Source organism: Geospiza fortis, unplaced genomic scaffold, assembly GCF_000277835.1.
Source record: "Geospiza fortis unplaced genomic scaffold, GeoFor_1.0 scaffold66, whole genome shotgun sequence".
NCBI lineage: Eukaryota > Metazoa > Chordata > Aves > Passeriformes > Thraupidae > Geospiza > Geospiza fortis.
Genome location: NW_005054312.1, coordinates 3,078,128 through 3,085,566, shown reverse-complemented (window position 1 = coordinate 3,085,566; position 7,439 = coordinate 3,078,128).

The following is a 7,439-nucleotide window of genomic DNA, read 5'->3' as shown; positions in this document are numbered from 1 at the left end:
GCCGCGGGCTCTGGCAGCGCTGTGAAGAGTGGGGATAAAGCGGCTTCCCAGGACCCCCTGGGAAAGGGGCCGCGCCGGGGCCTGTGCTCGCGGGGCTGCAGTCCCTTGTCTCCGGTGTCCTTGTTGCTAGTCTGTGAGCCGCACTCCGGGCAGCTGAATGGAGAAGTTCGGCAAATGGGACAGTTCTGTCCTTGTTCGTCCTCTTCCTCTCTTCTGGCTGCCGCCAGCAGGGAGGGGAGGGCGAGGGACAGCCACCGGGGTGCTGCCTGTGGCAGTGTCACCGGGCCCCTGGCAGGCTGCTGGGGTTACCGTGTCCTCTCCAACCTAGGGCAGGAGAAAGCTGATAAACAGGGAGGGTATTAGTGGGCCTGAATATCCAGCGCTTTTAGAAGACAGTCTGATTTGTCACTGGGCACGGGAGGAGGGTTCCACGGTCTCTGCAAAGCTATCGATAAGTGAAGCTAGCGTGGCCCAAACGCATTAACCTGTTCCACCACTTTCTGTGCCAACTATGTGTTCTTTCCTTGCTTCAGTTCTTCAGGTATGCAAGAAGGCTCAGGGCTTGGTGGGGCAGGCGAGGTTAGCTGACCACCACCAGACACTTGTTCCTGGCCCTAGGAAGTAGTCTGGCCTTTTTGTTCACTCTTTGACCCTCCTTATAGAACTGGTGCTCTCTACTTCCTGAAACTGGAAGTGAACTTCTCTCCCCTTCAAATCAGCTGCGGGTCTAATTCGCACAAAGGAATTTCTGATACGATGGTAATTGATTGAACTACAAAACCCAAGCAGAGCCTCCCACTCCACCTTGAAATTGAGGTGTCACTAAGCCTTACAGTGGGTGACTCAAGTCATTCTTGGGAAGGAATGAGAGCAGAATGCACAACTGCAGTGTGTGGGCTAAAATGACAGGGTCCAAATACTCTGTGCTCTGGGTGTGAGCTGGTCTTTGGGTGGAGTCAAAGTGGAGCTTCTCCCCATGAGTTGCGTAACTGGGCACATTCTTTCATGCAAGGATTCACCTTTCCCTGAAGTCCACAATGTGTTTTGTGAGAGATGGAGTCTGCTTTGATAGTGTTTTGTGTACTTAATGGTATTTCTCTAGAAGTTCCCTAAAATATTTACTAGATTGTCCTTTGAGTTGCAGCTTGGAACAGAATGAATGTGTGAGCTTGATCAGCTGCCTGCTGCCTTCCCTGTTTTGTGCCTGGTCCATTGTATTGCTTTACTGGCTTTTTTATTTTTTTCTTCTGATCTGTGTGTTTGAGCTTCTCTGGCTTGCCTGCACTTGTTCAGGTGAAGACTGTCTTCTTCTCAGGCTGAAAAAAGCAGTAACCTCAGTGTATCACCTATGTATATGGGTGAGAACAACTGCCCACCTGGAACTCTATTATCAAATGTCAACAAGTGAATAGGCTTGTGTGTGGCTGGACTGCACCAAAATGCTGCAGGTCACTGGCAGACCATGTGTGTAACCAAGTCATAAAAGCCTGAAAATTTTATGGACCCAAATTAATTTCTTCACAGGATAATGATTGGTGCTTTTAGTCATTTTAGGTTTTTGTGGATTTTACAAGACCTAGCCTGAATCTTCTGGGCTTTCCCTGGATGCTCATAAATTTACAACAAAAAAATAAACATGTTTCAGAGAATCAATGTATATTTTCACACATGCATGCATACATATATATATATAATACAATAATATATATACATATATATAATGTATATATATATACATAAATAATATGTGTATGTAAAAGAATATATATATATATATACAGTAATACAATAATGGGACTTCTTAGGAGATGCAAAGCTGTAAGAATGCCTTTACCACCACAACGGGGTGATGTGAGCTTCTGTCAGAACTCATGATCTTAGCAAGCATGGCAAACACTATATATTCTTTATTCTGGCCATCTCAAGGGCTGGAGATTATTCAGTTGTTTGAACCGTTTGGTCTGTGTCATGGCTGGCATCCAGGGATTGAACTGGGGACCTCAAAAGCTAAAAGTATTTGCTTGTAGCCTTAGTGGAAAAAGCTATACTCTTGATCAGAGAGCATTAATAAACTGCCTCTGTTTTTGCCATCAGCTGATCAGTGAATTTGGGCTGCTCTTGAGAGTTCATGGGGAAATGCCTGAACAATATGAGAGCTGTTTAAGCTCTTTAAGGAGCACTTATCTTTTTAAAACAGACTTTGTGATCAGGCAAGCTGTTTTATCGCTAGTTACTCAGTGCGATGGGTGTAGAGGGTACTCTGTGAGAGGCAACTATGACAGATAGGTTTTAAAAAAGCCGTAATATTTAGTCTAAGACTTCAGTGGATGGGTCAGAAAACAGTGACTGCTGTATCTGGAAGTTTTCACAAAGAATTTAGGATTTTGCTCTTTGAAGAATTTCAAAAGAACTTGGCATCCTTGAAGCAGTTAAGAAGCTGTTCAAGTGGTAGCTTCTTGCCACTACCCTGCAGCATGGTGATCACTGTAATTTAACATCAAAATGCATTCTTGACTGTTTGGGCACAAGTTTTTCCAGCAGCACAAAGGAAAATGTTGTGCAAAGAACCTGGTGCATCCTCTGCTGTAATCATCCAGCTTTGTTTCAGTGATGGTGCATTAGTCTCCAGTAGCTGATCACTGCTATAAGGCAGTAAATGTGACTTTCATCCTAATCACATTTGAGCCTTCACTGGTTTCTCCTTGCTGTGAATGGGACGATGGGAATGAGCCCAAGAATGAGACTTGGGATGGTTGAAATTTGTGTGTTGAATCTAGTGATTGTCACTGGGCACTGTAGTTTGTTGAAAAGGCATGTGAGAGATCTCCATGGTACCAGGGGCCTGGATCCAGAGGCATTAGGTTTGTATGGGATTTTATGCTCTCTTAATAGGTGACTGTGGTAGGACTCTGTTTATTGCGACTAAGTTTTTCCAGGCTAGAGGAGTTAGAGTTGCTGCAGGCAACCCATAAGTAACAGTGCTGGCAAGCCTTCAGCCTCCTCAGTCCTGTCCCTGCTGTGAGCTTGCCCAAGCTGTGTCTCTCCTGTTTGCAAGAAGACACAGTACTTGCCTCCTGGGCTCTCAGGGACATAGTCCTTTCAGTCACCCTCAGGTGATTTGCTGTTGGTAGTTATTTCCTGCCATCCCTCAGTACAGTACCCCTGCTGCTGAGCCAAACCTCTTCCACTCCTGAGGGTGCTGAGCTGCACCAGCTGCAGTACTGCTGTGCAGAGCTCTGAAGTGGCCTTGCTGCCTTTTCTGACAAGGGCAAGAAGCTTTCATGGATGATTGAGAGAAGATGTAGCATATTTGACTCCTTGAATGATTGAAGGTATTTACTTCTGCTTCTTGATGTTTTCAGTCAGCTCTGCCTTGGATGAGGACTGGTGGGCTATGGTAACCCATGAGAAACCTTGCTGTTGACTCCAGCAGGCTTCTGCTCCGAGGCAAGCAAACAACTAGGGTTTTGAGCTGCTTCAGGAAGCCTTGCAGGGAAATAAAGCCCTCTGGATTGCTTTGTTGTGCTTGTGGTTTTTTTAAAAAGCCTTCCAGTGTTCTTTCCTCAAATGTCAGGTTGAATCCTGAGGACCAGAAACTGAAATCATTCCTTTGGGCAGTGGACTGAGAAAGCAACTGGCATTCCAGTGATGCTGAATATTAAAATCTATCCTGTCACGTGTGCACTTTGGGCTGACTGCCCTGTTTGCCTGTGTTCTCCTAAAGTATTCTGAATAAAATTTAGGATATGAAGTGTTAATAGTTCTGTTCTGAAGTGTTAATAGTTCTGTTTTTCAGCCTGAGATCCAAAAACTTATTTTAAGAGGCACTACTGATACTAAGGAGCAAATTCTGTGCAGATACCATGAAAGTAGATAAAAGTTGCTCCATGACATGCAGGGCAGTGAACTTCAAGGAGAATGTGTGAAGTATTTGTGGCCTTTCAGTCGAAGAATTTCAGGCTTTCAGTACTTAAAAGGAGCTTATATAAGGAGGGAGAGCAACTTTTTGCATGGGCAAATGGTGATCAGACAAGGGGAAATGCTTTTAAACTAGAGGACAGATTTAGATTAGATGAAGAAATATGAAGAAATTCTTTAAGTAAAGTGTTGCTAGAACAGGTTGCCCAGAGAAGTTGTGGATGTCTCATCCCTGGTAGTGTTCAAGGCCAGGTTGGATGGAGTTTTGAACAACTTGGTCTAATAGGAGGCATCCAAGCCCATGGAGATGGGCATGGAACTAGATGATCTTTATGGTCCCTTCCAACCCAAACCATTCTAATATTCAATGAAGTATGACTCTTCACAGAGCAGACCAGTTCTTAATGGCTTTCCTACTTCAACCTTGTTACCTTTGTGTATCTCTGGGAAGTCTGTCAGAAAGGTGTATGAATAGGTTTAGAAGTGGAGTACTTCCAAAGTGGCTGATCTGCCAAACTCTTCTTGAACCAGGAGATACTACAAAGGGAATATAAGTTCTCTCCAGTCCACAGAGCAAAGGATGCATTCTTTTCAGATCTGGTCCCATAAAAAATGCAAAATGACTCTGTGTAAAAGCTACTCTGCAGTCCTTCCAGTTCTTATGGTATTGAAATCTGCCTTAAGTTGCAGTTGTTTTTATGCTGTTTAGATTTTCCTGCAGAATAAACCTCGCTCTGGTAACAAAAGGTGAAAAAAGAGCCTTGCTGTCAAAGTGGTGGAGGAACTGGTCACACCTGGAACAGAAGCAATGGGTGTGATGCTTTAACCTCATTCTTCTTTACCAAGAGAGATGCCCTAGCACTCAGTTTTATCTTACTCAGCTCTCAAGTCAAGGAGTTGGTTGCACTCCCTTCTACCGACTGTTTGGGACTCAAAACTCTTCAAGGAACTGGATGAACTTCAGAAATGCCTTGAGGATGATCTTCAATGTTTTTGTCTCCATTATATGAATATTTGGAAGGAAAGTATTCACATAATAAGCAGTTCTAGTAAATCAGCTTTTACCATGTAAAACCAGAAACCTATTTGATGCAGCCATAGATAAAGAAATGCAGTACTTTGAAATAATTTACCATATGATTGTCACACATTTGATCTGAAGGACAAATTTCTTCCAATTCTTACCTCCCATTCCCCTTTCTCAAAAAGCAGCCAACTGTTGGTAAAGGAAATGCAGAAGCTGCAGAACTACAAATGAGTTAAAAACTCACTGTGGCTTCCAAGTGGGAGAAGGGAGGAGAGAAGGCTGGAGATTTGACTGCTGTGCAGTCTAGTGAAGCAAGAAACCACCAGAAGCTCATTGTTAGAATGCAGCTAACTGGCTTGTGGCTCCCACAGAGATTGTTTGATTGCATTGAGTGCAATCTGCTTCCTTAGGACTTCTAATGCATTCATGTAAACTTGATCCCTGCTCTTGGCATTGCAAGGTGTTTCAATCACAGGAGAATATTCCAGTGGCAGGAACTTACTGGAGTTTGCCCCCCTACCCACTCCCCATCCACAACCACAGGAAACATCCCTACTCACCACTTCCTATTGCTTCTGCCTTCTTTACTCAGGGTTAGCTGAGTCCAGGGCATTTCTATTCTGTTTGGATGTGTTGTTCATGTAAAGATCCAAACAAACCCAACTTCTTATTCCAAGCCTATTTTGAGAGGATAGACTGGTCCAACCTGCTACTGCAATAACTTACCTTTACTTAAAGTTCCAGGCAACTGTGTTACAGAATGGACTATTGATCTTACCATTAATAAATGCAGAAAAGAACTTTACCAGGTAAGATGTAGATTAAATCCTGGAAAATGTTTGCATTCAGTGTGGATTGAGGCTACTGAGGAGGGATATACTAGCTTTGACTAGAGCTTTAAACACCTATTTATCAGTGATTTAGGAAGAAAGAACTTTCAATTGTTTGGGGTCCTATCTGATGAAAGATAGGAGTGCATGTGTTTGGTGTTTGCTTGCAGAGACTGATGCAGCAGGATGGGAAGTGCCCTGGGAAATATCCAGCATAGAAGCAAACAAGTGAAGAGGCCAGGGAGTGGGACAGTAGCAATTACAGGTTCTCCATATCTGCCTGGGTTAAAACCTTGCCCTGAGAGAGTGGTAAGAGAGGAAGTGTGAGAGCTGGAAAGTGGGAATGCTGCAACTAAGGAGTGGAACAGGAATGATGCTCTTAACAGGTCTAAGAAAGCAGCTAGGGTAGTGCTGTTCCTGGTAACTTGTATATGTGGCTTCTTACTAAGCTGTCAGCTGCAGCTGCTAAACATACAGATACAACGTACATGTTTACATTATTCCAGCAACCATTTGGAATAAAAATGAACATAGCCTATTGCCCTGTTTGAGTATGGTACATAATGGTTTGGTGCTGGCTTTTTCCCTCCTTCAGCTCTGTATTTGAGATTGCAATTTTATTATTTTTTTAATAAAAAGAACAACTGGGAAAAAATGTTAACATCTACCTTGATAGCCCACTACATTCCTTCATTAACATTGTCTCATACTGTCATGTTAACCAGAATAGATCTGTGTTCCTGTAATATTAAAGATCCTCTACATCATATTGGAAATAAAAGCAGATTTTTTTTTCTTTTTCTTGGTAGAACAGTTTCTGTCTGGTAAAGCTATGTCAGCCAGGAATCTTAACCCCTAGATCAGCAGCAGTGTATTAGTAGAAGCCTGTCCCGTAGTCTTGGCTGCTGACAGGGAATAGCTAATAGTAGAAAGGATTGAGTTCTGCATGAACACTTTGAAAACAGCTTGGGGTGGCACATGGGGAATGTCTATCATCAGTACATTAACTTGATCTGAATGTGAAGACCAAGCTAAAGAAGCTGTGGTCTGGATTCAGGGAGTCAGCTCTTCAATCTTGTCTGTGTTTTAGTATTTTGCTGTAATCATTGAGAATTTTCCTAATGGACAGCCACATGATCTCTAGAGAATCATGGGCTGGGAGATGGGCTTCTGTAAGTGACCTCTGTATGTAGTTACTGTTCTGCCTGCTGTCTCTCTGACCTTTCCCTGACTGGAGAAATGAGCTGAAATCTTGCTTGAAACTGTATTAGACAGCTCTGGCAGGCTTCAGTCCTTAGGGAGAGGCTGGGAAACACTGCCTTAGTCCCTTTCCCAGTCAGGTGACTGCTGGGGGCGTGACACTGCAATAAGATAAATACCTCTAAGGGAATTTTTGGGGGATCTTTGTGTTCGTTGGCATTCTTTCTAGCAGTAGACAAGAACTGTCCTCTCTTCAGAAAGGTGAGTGGATGCCTATAAATACCAGACCTCCTACATAATGGCAGTGGAGAGCACATTACTGGACATCATCCCAGTTACTGGTGCAGAGCTACTAGATGTGCACTTCCAGAGCTGGGAAGTTTGGAAAGGACACTCTGTCTCATGCCCCATTTCATTCTCTCTGTTGGAGACTTTCCTAGCTCGGCTGTACCAACAGCAGTCGA